Source organism: Melanotaenia boesemani, chromosome 5 (genome assembly GCF_017639745.1).
Source record: "Melanotaenia boesemani isolate fMelBoe1 chromosome 5, fMelBoe1.pri, whole genome shotgun sequence".
In the NCBI taxonomy this organism is placed as follows: domain Eukaryota; kingdom Metazoa; phylum Chordata; class Actinopteri; order Atheriniformes; family Melanotaeniidae; genus Melanotaenia; species Melanotaenia boesemani.
Genome location: NC_055686.1, coordinates 7,452,601 through 7,470,558, shown reverse-complemented (window position 1 = coordinate 7,470,558; position 17,958 = coordinate 7,452,601). Strand labels below are relative to the sequence as shown.

The window sequence follows — 17,958 nt, the reverse complement described above, 5'->3', positions numbered from 1 at the left end:
TAGATTTTTTTCCTCGACTTCCGCAATATTTTTATTTGTCTCCTTTATTTGTCTCAACTTCTATCGGATAAAAGTTAATTTTGCGTTTGCGGTTTCCTTGCTCTCCAGAACCTTACATGACAGAGCAAACAGCGCCGCTAAATCCTCATTTACATACTGCTGTTTGCTCCGCAAATGATAACAGGAGCAGTCTTAATAGATCAGGCGCTAATCGTAGAAACATAACCAGAGCAAAACTGCGCAGCAAATGTTAAATAGCGCAGCAGTTTTGCCCTCGTCATAACTCAGCCCCTTAGTGTAGTGCGTCCAGTAAATGGCTACCGTCACCTCATCTTGGCACCACAGGCTTAGTCTGCAGACTCCTCCAGATGCTTGTCTGATCATTTGCTCATTCATCATGCATGAAGAGAGTCTCTACATGGTGGCAGCTGGCTAGACTCAACCTCTCCCCTCTAGAAAAGAAGAGCTGGTAGTGCAGTTGGTTCACCTGTTAGCACCATACATGTGGCAAGTAAACTCCTCCAGAACAGTTCCTCACTCACATCCCATGATAGCCCAAGTCCACTTGACGGTTTTTGGAAGAAAATATCCTCCTTCACTTTCTTCAGGGCATTCAGCATCCCCGGGCCAGTAAAGCCACTGATGGTGTCACAATCAGTAAAAGTGTGTGCAAAGTACTGTCCCAATTCACAGAATTCGAAGCAACCTCTGAATCCACTCTACAAATCCGTACTTTGTTTGGCCCCAAACGAAGGCTGCTGGTGATGCATCCTTTGCAGCCTCTTTTCTCCCAGAATTCATTGAGCACAAGACGGTAGCGAATGAGCAACTGAGCTCAAAAGAGTATGTTTTAGGTTTCAATAAAGTTTTGTTTAAAAAAAAATAAGTTTTTTTAAACTACACTTTAGTAGAAACGTTACAAAACCAAGTACATTAAAAGCACGTTTGTTAAATGGTGGCATTAAAATTCTAGAATATTTGATATTTGTGGATTGTGTGTGTGTGTGTGTGTACCAGCTGGAAAACAACAGCGTCTCAGATAGGTTTTTTTTTGTTTTGTTTTTTTTTTTTTTTTTTACTGTCAGTTACCAGTCAGTGTTAAAGTTCACTGAATGGTTCTCTGAGTAAGTTCAGAGGTTTAAGTAAATCCATGTCCTACGTTGTTGCTATGGGAAATCCTTGTTAGCTAGGCAGGCTGTCTCATTTCATTAACGTTAAGCAGACTTCAAAGTGTGTAGACTACTGAGGACACTCTGTAGCCTACGTAGTCTGCACACTCAGAAATGTGCAGACCCTGAATTGAGACACACTTTATCACTGCATTGTGGGAGTTTCCACTAGTCCACCAGAAACGTGATGAGACTGGTCTTATTGGAAGGATGTTGAAAAAATCTCAATGAATGACAGACACTCAGACGGATGAGAAGCACAGCTGGTATTTACTTCCAAGGAGTTATAACAGAGCCAGAAGACACAGGCCAGCCAAAAATGTTATAACTGGCTCCTAACTCAGGACACTTCTTTATATACCCCCATTACCCCCTGGAAACTGTTGTCTCACCCACTGGTGCAGGACTCCAGAGTTAGGTTTCATGTTGACTACAGCAGGAGGGTAATAAAGTCCTTTGATGTGTTTATACAACTGTATTCACTCCCATAGTTCAGTTCTGATCACCATCATTAAATGACTAGCTATCTTTTACAGATGGTAACTGTCTCATCAATACAAGATTTTTCCATCATTCCCTCCTATTTATGATATAGAGACACAGGTCACAATAAAGTCCGGATGAAGGGTGCATGCAGAAGAAAACCCCCACGGCAGATAACGAAAAATTATGTGGAGGAAGCAATCCGCATCGCTCTGTCTGCCCAGTAGCGGCTGATGTCAGCAGCGCACTCTCATCCAGGGAGGGTATTCATGTAAAAAAGAGGAAAAGAGAATGTATAAGTTTGAGTAATCATCACTCTGACACATTGCAAAATGCAGGTTACAAATACACACAACAGCAGGATTATCATTACTGGTGTTATGAGTTTCAGTAGCTTCTGGTACCAATTACCCGACGTAAGCCAGGCCCATAAATCCAATCTGGTACTAGTGGGGCGATCACGTGCCTTTTTGCTTAGCCAGCAATTCTTCTAATTGGTCATGTAATATAGTCATGTTATTAGTTACATCAGGTATATATGTACAACAATGATCCCCAATTATAGTACAGACACCTCCCTGTTGTGCTAATAATTAGTCCAAATCCATCCTGTTGTCTGGAGTGACACCAGTCTCAAGGCTTTTAATTCTTGGGGTCAGTAATGCAAACCCATTATCCACAGAGGCTGTGAGGTTTTCCAGATCTTGAGCTAGAGCATTGATCTCATCGGACAATCTAAATGTACCATAGTGTGGAATTAAGCTTCAGAGAAACATTTCACCCCTACTGATTCTTTGCTCCAGATTCCTTCTCAATCTATGTGGTGCCAGGTGAAAGTCAAATCAGTGTAAATACGAACAGCTGGTCCAAGAAATACCAGATGACACCTACCACAGAATTAAGGGGCAAATATAAGGCAGGACATAATGCTCAATTCGGAATTTTTTGTGAAATCCGATTTTTTGAAGAGTCCGTTCACATTTCCAATTAAATGTGACTTGTATGTGACCTCCTGTATGAACCTTATGCACACCAAAAGTGTTCCGCATGCGTAGAAGACAGGACGTGACAGTGCGCGTGCGTGTGACATCTTCATGTTTGCAGTAACATGGAGTGTATGTTGCAATTTTAAAGTTATTGTCCAACTGTCGCCAGCACATTTTCAATGGCTTGTTTTTGGGAGGAGATTACAAAAGAGAGTCAGATTTTTGGCCATGGCATGTTGTGGAGCAGTGGCAGCAACGTCTGTACAGAGGAATGTGTGGGTACAGAGTCGCGGCCAGGAGTGGTGGGGGAGTGATGTGAGCGCCTTTACAGGTAAGAGTTTATAAACAATGGCCATTCAGACTGAAGTTGCATGGCAAAAGATCAGATACGTATTGGATTTAGGGCCACATATCAAAGTGGCCCGGGTCATATTTGAAAAAATCAGATCTGTGTCGTTGAGACTGTTATGAAAAGATTAGGTACAGGTCGCATGGGGGGGGGGGGGGGGGGGGGGGGGGGGGGGGGGGGATCGGATTTGGGTCACTTCAGCCTGCAGTGTGAACCTAGGCCAAATAACTTTTTTTCCAGTGACTCAAACCATATTGGTAGGACAATTGTATCCCTTCGAAGGTGCCAAAAGGGTTACATTGTTCCTGGAACCACTTAGCTTCAATTTGACTAAGTCAACCACCCATAGATAAGGGTTGGCAGGTGGTATCATCCATGGGCTAGCCCTCATCCTTCTGCATGGAATTCCTTGCTCATTACATGCTGCTGGAACAGTGATGGCACATTTCGCATATGATCCCAGGTTTTTTCCTCCAGTTAGATTACACCATCTCTCTCAGATCTCTCAGCACACAAAGGGGCTTCTGTCTGCAGGGCCTCCTGCCTTGCTGACATAACTCTTTTTGAGATGATCCTGTTTGTCGCACTGGAAAAGGATATTGGCTGCCGGACAACATGATTAGACATGTCAGTCATCCATGGGAAATATTTAACACACCCTGTCACATTAGCAAAAGTAGGTGTATATCCTGGTGTTAGTGTTACTGCACAAAGGACAGATAATTTTTCCTCTTCATTTCCAGGTGTGGGTCTCAATAATAAACTAGTAGGTGTCGCATGTGGCATAAGTGAACACACATAACAGCTGTTGCTTGTAGCCTCTCTGCCTATTTTCTGTGCAGTTGCATACCACAGACTGTGTTCATCATGATGATTAATCTCATGTCCTCTGAACACCTTTATCCCAGACATCTCACTCAACCACACATCCCTAAAATGTATTGTTAAAATCATCATTAGCATTACAATCGTACAAGTCCATGACTCACACTGTTGGAATATTTTCCATCTGAGTCTGCAATGGTGTTCTCCCCCATGTCGACGATGCCCTTGTCCTTCTCTGCCAACTAGTACTCCCTAAATGACCCACCGAGCCGATGGTTTCTTCCGCTGACATTGAGACGAGCGGCCATATGGGTCCCGAACCCCTTTGAAGTCAAACTCTTCCCTAGTGGGTCTGGGACACTAACTGGTACTTTGTTGCAGTGGGAAAGATGAATCCACGCTGACCTCTGGGCGATCTTCACAGCAGTGAGTGTGATTAAAAGCACCCGATATGGACCGTCGCACCACGGAGAATGCCAATGCTTCTTTTTGATGACTTTATTCAGGACCCAGTCTCCTGGTCTCAGGATCAGCTCAGACTGTTCTTCTTCCTGAGGAGTGATATTGGCAGAAATAACCTTTTTTTCAGTTTATTTTTCAGCGTTTAATCTGCAAGAGTTAATTCTCCTGTTGGCTGATACTGCATCAGCTGGGTTAATCTGTATTGTCTGCCTTGGATTATTCCAAAAGGAGTGAGACCAGTTTTATTAGGGGTCACTCTCATGCGTAAGTCCACCAGAGAAATACAGTATAGCCAAGTCTTCCCTGTTTCTGTAATAAGCTAATTTTTGATTATGCCACCGTGTCTTTCTACTAATTCCGCTGATTGAGGAAAGTAAGAACAATGTCTCTTTATGTTTTTCCCATATCTGTAATAATCTGGTTCACAAATGTTTTTCATTATCCCTTATAGATCTTTTGTGGAATGCCAAGTCGTGGAATTATTTCTCTAACCAATGCTTTGGCAACAGTCAGTGCATTGGGATGAGTGCAAGGAAAGGGCATCTGTGATAACCAAACAATATTTCTTCACATTTGTTTAACTCGATAAAATCCATTAAAAATGTTCTGAAACGGGAATTCTGGTCTAGGAAATTTCTTCTGTTTTAATCTCAAATTTCCTTGTGTGTTGTGCTTCAAACAGATCATACACATGTTGCAAAAAAATCTTTCCCAAACAATTAAACCATAATGAGTAAATACTTGTTCTTTTGGACCACCATCCTCCTGTTGACACGTCTGGCCATGTGTCACATTTGCTGCATCTCTGTAAAGATTTCTAGGTAATATACAGTAGGTTTCTCTTTCGGTCACTGTTAGACTTTCTACTTCTGATAAAGTTGCTTTTTTCCTAAGCCATTTATTGTTCTCCTGCTTAGGAGAAGAGTTTTGCATATCAGACAAGACTGTGTGGTCCATTTCCTAGCTTGTTAACTTTTAGTACAACACATTTAGGATAGTTTGGCTCTAAAAACATTATCGTGTGTGGACCAGGCCCAGTCAGTGCTCATTAGACATTTTTTAAAATCATGGTTGAGATCTAAGACAATCTCTTTAGTATGTCACCTAAAGCTAGTTAGTTAAATGCTACTCTGCTATCTTAGTAACTTTGCTAATTCATCAACATTATACTGAATGTCAGTTTTATTCTTTTGAGTGGGTTTTGTTGGATAATATATCATATTACAGTCTATGTGTAGATGAAAAGTGTACTACTGTATGTTTCTTAGTCCATTATTTTCTAGTTTATATTAGTCTATAGTCCTATTATTTCTAGTTTTATAATACTTAAGCTATTCATATTCAGTATTAGGAACATGTAATTGTGCTTTTTTGAGTCACAATATGTTAATATTTTAAATATTTTTCTATTTAATTTAAATGAAATTTAAACATTTAAAGTAATATACCTGTTTGAAACAGATAATGAAGAATGTTCAGTACATTTAAGTAAATTTTTACATTTTAAATGTGTTTACTATTTGTTATCAGTTAGTTCGGCTACAGAATATGATCACTCGTGTGCAGCATGCATAAAAATCAACTTATTAGTGACTTAGATGATGTGAACTAACTTTTACTAAATCTGGTTTAGAGACCACTGTGTACTTGAGAATCAACCACACATAGTACATTTTTATATGTGTTTACTTATTTGTTAAACCACAATTTTCCGTAACTATGTTGCATATTTTAATGCAGCTTTTTATATGTGAATTTCCCCAAACTTCAACCAAATGTCTCTACTCATATCTCCTGCCAGGCTGAGTCACCATTCCAACAGAGTGAAAGTGTCCGGGAGGAGAGCAGCCTATACACACTTTATGAGGTCATAGAGTTATATAGATACACATATAAGAAAAATCATCTAAAGATATGAATAAAACAAAAATGAAAATGTATATGATGCTTAACACCATAATTGTGTACAACTGTTACATTCTACTATTTTAATGTGTCACTGATAGTGCTGTTTAAGTGCCTTACTAACATAGTGCTACTCTCTTATCTACAGTGAAGATATCATAGCAATGAGGAGGACAACACTGCACAGCAGTCGCCAGAACCCAGCACCAGTGGCTTGATGGTAAAGTTGATCATGTTTTTTTGACTAGCTGTATTTTTTGCCAGATGAAAAATATGAGCCATTTTTCTCAATTTTCTGTAGCTGCTGTCTGTTGTAATAAGTCTATTACTGTCTATGAGTTCTACTACTACTACTACTGGTACTGCTAGGCTTCAACCAGCTCTGTTTCTTTGTTCTTTTTAAGTAGCTCATTGTTGGCCCACCTGACGAATGTGTCGGCCGCTGTTTTCACTTTCTGAAAATATATATTAATTCTAATTGAGGCCTCAGGTGAAATGATGTGTCATTATCGCTTCAATGTTTACATTCATATTTTTCTGTCTTCCATATATATATGTGAACGTATTTGTTCCACTGCCAGCATCAGTTTCCCTCATCCACCTTCATATCTGCCTCCATTACCCACCTTCATCATCCATCACCAACATCCACCTCCAGCATCTACCGCAGTCCCTTAGTGAACCAGTCGGGTACTAAATTCCCGGGCCACTTTTTTGCCCCAGTCTGCCACTGTTGTGGTTGCTGTGTTAGTGGGTTGTTGCTTCCTTCTTCACCGGTGGCCATGGTCAGGCAGTTTCTACTTGCAACATATCAGATAACAAATTTAGCTTATAGTAATTTTTTAGCACATCAGTCATATCATAGGCCTATCTCACGGCGAAACACCACAGATAATAGATATGCAAATTAAATTATAGATATGCACATTAAGTGGAATCTCATTTACAATGTGCTAATTTGCATATGTTTAAAAATAAATGTATCTCAACATTGGTGAAAGATGTTAAAAATGTTTGTATCATTTGACTTTGTATGATTAAAAAGATTTTACTGAGGGAATTGCAATTTATTTCATTACATTGTGAATCATAAAAATGTCAAAAGCTCAAACAGATTTTTGCCCATTTTTTTTAAATCAAATGTCACAAAATTTCTTTAGACTGATAAACTGACAAATCGTTCTGCAAAGCTTTTAAAATAAATACAATTGGTGATAAGATAATGTTTATGGAGTGTGATAAAGAGCTCATTTTGCAAAAACGCATTTTAAGAAATGCATCATAAAATTCCATGCAGTTAGTCAGAAATCATTGTTTTGAGACTTCTTCCCACCATTTTTATCATCAGATTTCACCGACACAAAATCTTCCTGCTGCTGGAAACTCAGTTCTTGTTCCCTGTTCTTCCTCCATTCTGGATATTTCGCCTGGTCCTCACTGAAATTTGGGACCCAAGTGTCCACAAAAAAGCATGTTGTCCAACTTCCAAAAGATCAAAGTTGTCCCAAATTGCACATGGCCTCACTGGGGTTCTGTTCTGCAAGGAAGATAAAGGCCCTCAGACACACACAACACCGGGTGAGCAGCCCACTCACACATATGCACAAGTGTTAGTATGTTATTTTATACTCATCTGTTAAAACATGGAGCTCATTTCCTTCTGGGTCCCAGCACACTCCACAGTTGGCCGACACCTCCAACCTGGTCATCACTCAGACCCAGTGTTGAACACGTCTGAGTCGACTGTTTCCTGGATTCCTGGTACTATCCTTCCTACCCCTTACAGTCAGACTTAAACCAGCACACCAAATTTAAAGACGAACAACGAGTTTCTTGTTCCTTAAAAAAAAGTTTTTTTCCCCCCATTTTATTTTATAATAAAACAGACATGTACATTACTTTCTAGCTTTTGGGTAACATTGTATTTTGGATTATTTATTTATTTTTATTAACCCTGGAGGTTAATATATCATATTACAGTCTATGTGTAGATGAAAAGTGTACTACTGTATGTTTCTTAGTCCATTATTTTCTAGTTTATATTAGTCTATAGTCCTATTATTTCTAGTTTTATAATACTTAAGCTATTCATATTCAGTATTAGGAACATGTAATTGTGCTTTTTTGAGTCACAATATGTTAATATTTTAAATATTTTTCTATTTAATTTAAATGAAATTTAAACATTTAAAGTAATATACCTGTTTGAAACAGATGATGAAGAATGTTCAGTACATTTAAGTAAATTTTTACATTTTAAATGTGTTTACTATTTGTTATCAGTTAGTTCGGCTACAGAATATGTTCACTCGTGTGCAGCATGCATAAAAATCAACTTATTAGTGACTTAGATGATGTGAACTAACTTTTACTAAATCTGGTTTAGAGACCACTGTGTACTTGAGAATCAACCACACATAGTACATTTTTATATGTGTTTACTTATTTGTTAAACCACAATTTTCCGTAACTATGTTGCATATTTTAATGCAGCTTTTTATATGTGAATTTCCCCAAACTTCAACCAAATGTCAGCAGCCCACTCACACATATGCACAAGTGTTAGTACGTTATTTTATACTCATCTGTTAAAACATGGAGCTCATTTCCTTCTGGGTCCCAGCACACTCCACAGTTGGCCGACACCTCCAACCTGGTCATCACTCAGACCCAGTGTTGAACACGTCTGAGTCGACTGTTTTCTGGATTCCTGGTACTATCCTTCCTACCCCTTACAGTCAGACTTAAACCAGCACACCAAATTTAAAGACAAACAACTGAACAACTTTTTCCTTGATAAAAAGTTTTTTTTCCCCCATTTTATTTTATAATAAAACAGACATGTACATTACTTTCTAGCTTTTGGGTAACATTGTATTTTGGATTATTTATTTATTTTTATTAACCTCCAGCATTTCACCACTTACCTTTGAACTACCATTGAACTTAAACTCTTTGAATTCCAATTTTTTGTGGGATCTGGATAGCCAAGCTGGTTTGTAATAGCTTCTAATTACATCTGCATTATTCCCTACTTATTGTCACCTAATTATGTTTGTTTAGGTGCAACCCAGAGCATTCAGAGTGCAACGGCAGATGCCACGGTGAAGGTGCAGCAATATCTAGCCGAATCCTACCTCACCAGAGGAGAAGACCCGCTCAAATACTGAAGGACACGCAGAACTGTTTATCCAGCCTATTCAGGCTGGATAAACAGCATTTGCACATACCAGCCACATCTGTGCCTTGCGAGCAGATCCAAAGCTGGAGAGGTAGTGTGCCAGAAGAGGAGCAGGCTGAAGCCTAATATTATTAAGAAAATGCTTTTTTTTCTTCTTTTCTTTTTTTTTAAATAAAAATCAATGACACAAAGTTGCAAACGCATTTCTCTCATATTACATGCTAATAACACTATAAAATCATTAACGCAATCACTATCCTCGTTGTACAAGCACCCATTCCCTCATACATTCCGGTTCCCACGAAAGATGCAGCTGTAAGTAGACGGCTATTGTTATTATAGATTTGTATACATTAATATATACAATATATTGTATGCATTAATATATACAACATAATCCTGTTACCTAAACCAATGTTACATAACAGCCCCCTTTTTTATTTATATGGACGACAGACGACAGAAGAATATATTCACTTATTTTTTATTGAACACTCAGTCAAGCTTCATCGTCAGCTTCTCATGATTCTTTATGGTGAGGTGGATTTTGACTGAGTAGTTTTGCAGGTCGTCGCTAGTCGGCCCATATTTCACGGCTGGTCAATTGGAGAGACAGCGAAGGACGAGAGGACTCAGCGCTGCTTTTCACGTGTCCTCCACACGACGTCTCCCGCGGTGCGCACATTCGCGTGTTCTCCACACGTCTCCCGCGGTGCGCACATTCGCGTGTTCTCCACACGTCTCCCGCGGTGCGCACATTCGCGTGTTCTCCACACGTCTCCCGCGGTGCGCACATTCGCGTGTCCTCCACACGACGTCTCCCGCGGTGCGCACATTCGCGTGTCAAGCATTCCAACGACGTGCTTTTCGTCACACCGATGGGAGCCGCGCGAAGGGCGGTGGTTGGGAGACGTCTTCCTGGCGGCAAAAAAACGAATGTGGAAAACTCGACGTCGACGATGGTGTCACAGCTTCATTTCGAACCACTGTCGCACGACGGGGGAGCGGTGAACACAAATAAATAAATAAATATTGGAGTCGAATGATGAGCTTTCATGCTTTGTTTTACACATCAGCACCTTGACGGAGAAGTGGAGCTAACTGACGTTGTTCACCACCATAGAGCCACGTGAAAATGAACCTCCGCAGACGGTAGATGGAGAAGTCAGCAACTAAGCGCTCAAAGACACAAACGTAGACAACCGGGCCGCGGGGTTCATAGGTACAATATATATGAACCAAGGATTGATGTACCTCCTGTGGCCCACGAAGGACGGTTGTCTGGTTTTCAGCCATAATTTTAAAATCTTTTATATTCAAACACAGTTACTGTTTAAAACCCAGCAGCAGCCTACGCAGTCCGAAGCAGATCTGAGTTGAATCTCCTGTCTTTCCCTTATTTATGAATGGGAGGAGTTTCACCTTCTCGGAGGTGTCAGCCCATTGTCATTCCTAGCTTTATGGTGCACCTGTTCAAGGTGCGCAGGTGCCTCCTCCTCCCCAAATTCCCAATCCTTTATATTTAATCCACAAATATTCCAAAGTGTGTTTCACTTCACGAACAAAACAGTCTACTGCCATGATAAGGTTTCATTTTACAATCAAATATCTTAACTCGAACCACCTCATCAAGATAAATAAAAATCATATCACAAGTTCAGTTTAAAAAACATAAAGCAAACAAATGGGGCCAAGCCCATTAATAACAAAAATCAAACCAGGCTATTATATTCTCACATTTTATTCTTTTTATTTTTTATATACTTATATGTTAGTAAATAATAGCATAGTTTTATATTTTCTGTTTTGATTTTGACAATAAATTTAGCTAATTTGAATGTAACCTCCTCCAATAGTTCTTTTTTTCCCAGAAATTGTGGGATGGTATTATCTCCTTGCTTTCATAAAGGACGCTCTTTCCTTTGCTAAAGGAGCTAATGAAGGAGGCACTGAAGCTATAGTATTTAGAGAACCTGAGCAGCTCTTGTCATGGCTGCTGTGATTTTACTCAGTTGGGAACCTTTGACCAGACTGAAGGTTTGTCTTTTTGTACGTTTTCTATCCCACAGAAGTTAATAACATCTGTAAACTTTAAACTGAGGCAAAATATGGTTGAAGTTGACTTATTTAGAAGGTCGGTGGTTTGAACCTCGGCTGGGGAGAGGTTTAAATGGTAGCCTCTCTTTTTTTAAGCCTTGCTATTTTTTTTTTTTTTTATTGAGAGCTTCCTTCCTGACTTTTACATCCAAACATTGTACTACTGCATCTCTGAACTCCTCACACTCAACAAGTCTCTGTTTGTGTGTAAACATGTTGTACTTCACCTCAAACCTGTTTATAGCCTCAAATTCCATTCTACATTATTTAATACATCTAACAATAACAGTTCTACAATGCACCATAGCAACAAGATCATTATCTGTAACAGAGACCAGAACTCAGCTGTGTTGATGATTATTACAGTCCTGTCTGATCTGTCCAGATGAGAGTGGAAAGATAAACCTGCGTTACATATATTGTGTGTGTTTTGTTGTGAATAAAATAGCCTCGTGCTTTGAAGGTCTTTTAGTCTTCATTTTGTTTAAATTGAAAGAATGTCTCAACTTTTCTGGGATTGGGGTTTTATACATGTGTATGCATGTGTGCATGTGTCATGATCCCCCAGTTTTATGCAAAAGTAATTGTGATTTTTTTTAACACGTGTCACACCTTGTTTTACAACTGTGAGACCGTCCCCATCATTTTCTCCAACAGGTTTCTGAGATCTTTTTCCATGTTAACTTTTTCTTTCTTTTCAAAGTTGTTAAACTCTCTCCAGTTATATATATATATATATATATATATATATATATTAGTGCTGGACAACGATTAAAATTTTTAATCGTGATCAGTCACATTGTCACACACTAATATATATACATAATACTTTTTTTTCATATTTTTTCTTCATTCATTTATTGCCTGGATCAGCAAAGACACCACCAGAGGACTGTGCTGATGTCTTTGTCATCGATAGCAATGCAGCAGAGGAAGACCACAGTCCTCATCATGGTGAAAGAGGGTCTTGATAAATACAACTATACAGTATTACAGTTAACTATATAATGCACTTTAATAGTGCATACCGTTACCCCACCGGTTGCAGCCGTTTGGCCAGAGTCCTGGGTGAAGGGAAGGAGAAGCCCGAGAATATCTTACCGGAGCGACACTACTTTACACAGCGAGGTTTGTTACATTTTCACTATTGTTTCATGTATATGAATCATATGTATAAAGTTTATTTTAGTAACCGTGTATATTTGTAATATGAACGTCTGTAGCAGTGATTGTTAGCTCTCGGTCATTTGTAGTTAGCGATGGCTTGTGAGAAACGTTTTTTAACGGTTAGCACGCGCCGCATTAGCCAGCTTGAGTTTGCCAGAGATGTAACTTCAGTGGAAGGGGTTTCATCAAAGTTTGTGAAGGAATGGGTTGAAAGAGCTTGAGTTGTTTGTTGCTTTGTCCCTGTAGAGATATTTACCTACTTTCATTTCTCATCATAGGTCGGAATCAACATGGTTGAATACTTGGACCAGGCAAAAACATCAAGATCCTGCCCCTATGTCCTCCTGCTGGACAGCGGGACGCAGTATTCCCAAGCGTTCTCTGTTATCTCGGGGAGGACAAAACACCCCTTTTTTTCTGGAGATATTGTGTTTAGATAGTATAGTTTTTTTGTTCTGAAAAGATTAAGTACCTGTTCCCCTGTTTTTAGATAGAAATTACTTAGTGTTATGATAAGATATATGTGTATTACAATTTAAGATATTTATAAGAAAATATCCAATGTTTTAAAATATTTAATGTTAATAAGTTTGTGGTATTTATTGTGTTAAGTATTCACTGTTCTCTATTTTAATAGAAAATTTTGTTGCTTAAAATATTTTGTGGACTCTAAAGTTTAATAAAAAAAAAATTGAATTTTTTGTGTCAATATATTTAATCAATATATAATGACCATAATATTTAATTATATTGATTAGAAATTGGCAACCCAAATGATTGGGTAGAAAGAACCCAGCAGTAAAGTCAAATTGACCCTATGGTTGGGTTATTAGAACAACCCAACTGTTGGTTTAGGGAAACCAACCCAACTTGTTGGGTCAAAATAACCCAGCATGTGTTCTGTCCAATATTTAACCAGTGTTGGGTTAAAAAATAACCCATTTTGGGTTGTTTTTAACCCAACATTTTTTAGTGTGTACTACCAATTAAGCATATCAGGTGATGTGCATCTCTGTAATGAGAAGGGGTGTGGTCTAATGACATCAACACCCTATATCAGGTGTGCATAATTATTAGGCAACTTCCATTCCTTTGGCAAAATGGGTCAGAAGAGAGATTTGACGGACTCTGAAAAGTCAAAAATAGTGAGATGTCTTGCAGAGGGATGCAGCACTCTTAAAATTGCCAAGCTTTTGAGGCGTGATCATCGAACAGTCAAGCGTTTCATTCAAAATAGTCAACAGGGTCGCAAGAAGCGTGTTGAAAAAACAAGGTTCAAAATAACTGCCCATGAACTGAGGAAAATCAAGCGTAAAGCTGCCAAGATGCCATTGGCCACCAGTTTTGCCATATTTCAGAGCTGCAACATCACTGGAGTGCCAAGAAGCACAAAGTGTGCAATACTCAGGGACATGGCCAAGGTAAGGAAGGCTGAAAAACGACCACCACTGAACAAGACACACAAGATAAAACGTCAAGACTGGGCCAAGAAATATCATAAGACTGATTTTTCTAAGGTTTTATGGACTGATGAAATGAGAGTGAGTCTTGATGGGCCAGATGGATGGGCCTGTGGCTGGATCAGTACAGGGCAGAGAGCTCCACTCCGACTCAGACGCCAGCAAGGTGGAGGTGGGATACTGGTATGGGCTGGTATCATCAAAGATGAGCTTGTGGGACCTTTTCGGGTTGAGGATGGAGTCAAGCTCCACTTCCAGTCCTACTGCCAGTTTCTGGAAGACATCTTCTTCAAGCAGTGGTACAGGAAGAAGTCAGCATCGTTCAAGAAAAACATGATTTTCATGCAGGACAATGCTCCATCACACGCATCCAAGTACTCCACTGCATGGCTGGCCAGAAAAGGTCTAAAAGAAGAAAAAATAATGACATGGCCTCCTTGTTCACCTGATCTTAAGCCCATAAAGAACCTGTGGTCCCTCATCAAATGTGAGATCTACAGGGAGGGAAAACAGTACACCTCTCTGAACAGTGTCTGAGAGGCTGTGGTTGCTGCTGCACGCAATGTTGATCGTGAACAGATCAAGACACTGACAGAATCTATGGATGGCAGGCTTTTGAGTGTCCTCGCAAAGAAAGGTGGTTATATTTGTCACTGATTTGTTTTTGTTTTGTTTTTGAATGCCAGAAATGTATATTTGTAAATTTTGAGTTGTTATATTGGTTTCCCTGGTGAAAATAAATAAGTGAAATGGGTATATATTTGGTTTTTGTTAAGTTGCCTAATATTTATGCACAGTAATAGTCACCTGCTCACACAGATATCCTCCTAAGATACTAAAACTAAAAAAAACCCACTCCAACTTCCAAAAATATTCAGCTTTGATATTTATGAGTCTTTTGTGTTCATTGCGAACATAGTTGTTCTATAATAAAATTATATTGATATATACATTGATATAGTTTCTGGGCAATCCTCTTTATTGCCACATTTGGGAGTGAGAGTCATATTAGACCCTAGACATAGTTTCATACATCGGGATGTCTCTCTTACTATATTGTTTATTTGAAAAAGGGAAAAAAGGGTTGTATTTTGAGTAAATGCTCCCTTCTTACAACCAGCCAGTGGTAAAAGGGCTACATATGTGTGAAAGAATTATTTCTGCTGATCGTGCAATAAAGTGGAGAGAAAAGTCAGCAGGTGAGACAGGCAGTACTCTGTCTCATCTCAAGGCGGCATAGTTGCATGCTGTCGGAAGAATAGCAAAATAAGATGATATTTTCAGTTCTTACAATTGTAAAAAATTATTCCAGATTCAGTGCCTCACCAGCCATGAACCTCACAACACGTCACTGATCTCCATCAGCATTCTTTGTTCAGCTGCTGAGAAAATGACAGCTCCTCTTTTCCACCATCCACTCGTCAGGGCTTTCTACGTTCCTCAGGACCTCCCACATAGCCAGGCTATGTAAGCCTCACTTGAATTAGCCTCAATTAGATGCAACTGAAATGTGTTAGTGGAATGGCTTGAGCTTTAATTCAGAGATGGTGTTAGTTCAAGCGACGCTTTCCCGATACAGCCTGACTTTCTTTAACTACATTGGTGGAATTCCTCCCAGTATCCTTTCCTTAGTGTAGATAAGGTGTGATTATGACCACTATGGCCAAGCTGTTGGTGAATGTGTTTGAGAATAAGGTTTGCCACTTGTTGATCTTTAGAAAGAATGAGAGGATGCTTTATTTCTTCTGGCAAAGATCCCTTTGTCAACTGACCACCAACTCTCAAGAGGCCTTTCTCTAGATATGGATCCAACTTGTAAATAGGACTTTTGCCGGCTTACGGTGGTCTTCCCAGATGACAGCATAGAAATCTTTTCTCCAAACTTCTGCTGCTGACGATACTGAACAATAGCCAATTCAGCTTCCAAAATTTCTTCTAAAGATAAGACTGCATTCCTTGACTTAATTTAGGCTCCGTGATCATCTTGCTGTGGGTTTTGATTTCTAAGGGTAGAAGCTTCTGGCATTCTTTTGTCACGACTCCTTTGTAGAAGTGTCCTTTTCACTTTAAGGATCCATGCAACTGCCACTTTAAGCTTCCTCTAATCAGAGTAGTTTATTAATTGACTTGTTGCATCACGCAAGTCCTTCACAACAGCATTCACTATGGCTTCTCTCTTGAGTTTAGGGTTATCTGCTTCTATGGCATTTTCCACTATGTTAGTTGGCCAATCACCTTCTGGTTTCTGTAGAAACTGTGGACCTTTAATCCACGTACTGTCATGAATGAAATCTTTCACACTTACTCCTCTAGTGGCAGCATCCACTGCATTTTCTTTGGACTTGTGATGTGTTAGTGGCGTGCTAATGACTGAGACCCTGTTTGCCACAAAGGTATGGAACCACTTATCTTCATTCTTCATGCATTTAAGCAGAGAAGTGCTGTCTGCCCAAAAGACTAACTCTTGCTGCTGTAAATTCAGCTCGGCCTTTAGCATCAGGGCCACTCGAACAGCAAGTACAGCAGCTGTGAGTTCCAAGCGAGGACTAGTCACGGTCTTTAAAGGTGTAACTCTGGCCTTGCCCATCAGGAATGCAACATGGATGTTTCCTTGATCATTTTGCATCCTGAGATATGAAACAGCTCCATATCCAGCTTCACCAGTATCTGAAAAATTATGCAGCTAACCATGTTTAATGTACCAAAGCCTTTAGGTTTGATACGTCTTCTTAATCTTAAAGTTTGACAACGCTGCCAAGTCATGCAACCACTTTGTCCAATGTTGCAGAACGGCCTGAGGAACAGTCTCATCCCGCCCAAAATTTATTTTTGCAAAGCTCTTGTAACATGATCTTAGCAGGTAGCAAAACTGGTGCAAGAAAACCTAGTGGATCAAACACAGAGCTAGAAACTGACAACGTGCCACGTCTGGTGCAAGAATTTTGAGGAAGCTCCATTTTGAAGTTGAATGAGTCAATTTCAACACACCACTGTAAACCAAGAGCTCTCTCAACAGGGAGTTTTGGAACAAAGTAACTCAAACACAGTCAAATATCTTTGACCACCAATGCATTAGAATTATGTCATAACAAATGCACACACTAAAGTGAATGGCCTTTCAAATAAGGAATTTACCTTACGTTGGGAGCCATGATCCAGAGAATGACTTATTCCAAGGCCGATATTGAGATGAGGCTCAGATTCCTGTCCAGAGCCGATCTACCCCTGCCTGATGACTGAAGAGCTGATCCCAATGATCCTCCGTTGCACACACTGGCGTCCAAAACTCCCGATCGTCAGCTGGTCGCAGCGTCCTCCTTGCGATGAATAAGCATTGCAGACAAATACCAGTAATGTAGCCTGTAGCTGGCATTTAAATGTCTGATTTCCCGCACACTCCCACTGATAACTTACGGTGACAACTTGCTTCCTTTGCAGCAGAGTTTGACTCCCTGTGAATAAATTTATAGGGATACTCATCAAGGAGTTATTTAAATGTGCTACGTATTTTCATTTATATTCTTACTCTGTTAATCATATTAAATATCTCTTATCTTTAAGCTCATATACTCACTAACAGTGTGCTTAAGCAACAATGAGACTCTTCATATGGGGTGAGTGAGAAGAACATGTGAGAGGCTGACTAACACTGTGTTGCCAATAAAACAGCATGGGAGATGTTACACTTAAGGGAAATTTTTGGGTCAGCTGGAGTTCGGAGGAGATTCCTTGTTTGTTTGTGTGTGGTTTCTTTGTCCCTGTTTTCCAGAGCACACGAAGCCACCAAATGGATGGATGTCACACGGAGGGGGGTCGACATCTGCATGTGGTCGGCCTGTGACTGCAGCTGACCCTACTTCTGCAACTGCACCAT

General features: G+C 39.7%; 1 long non-coding RNA gene across 1 annotated transcript; it reads right to left on the bottom strand.

Annotated features, from left to right (window-relative positions):
* Positions 1–3,890: 3,890 nt before the first annotated feature.
* LOC121640225 lies at positions 3,891–8,108 on the bottom strand. Its single transcript, XR_006010410.1, has 3 exons — positions 7,513–8,108; positions 6,806–6,976; positions 3,891–4,363 (listed from the first exon to the last, which is right to left on the bottom strand). It is a non-coding gene; the product is annotated as an uncharacterized LOC121640225 (long non-coding RNA).
* Between the last annotated feature and the right edge of the window lie 9,850 nt (positions 8,109–17,958).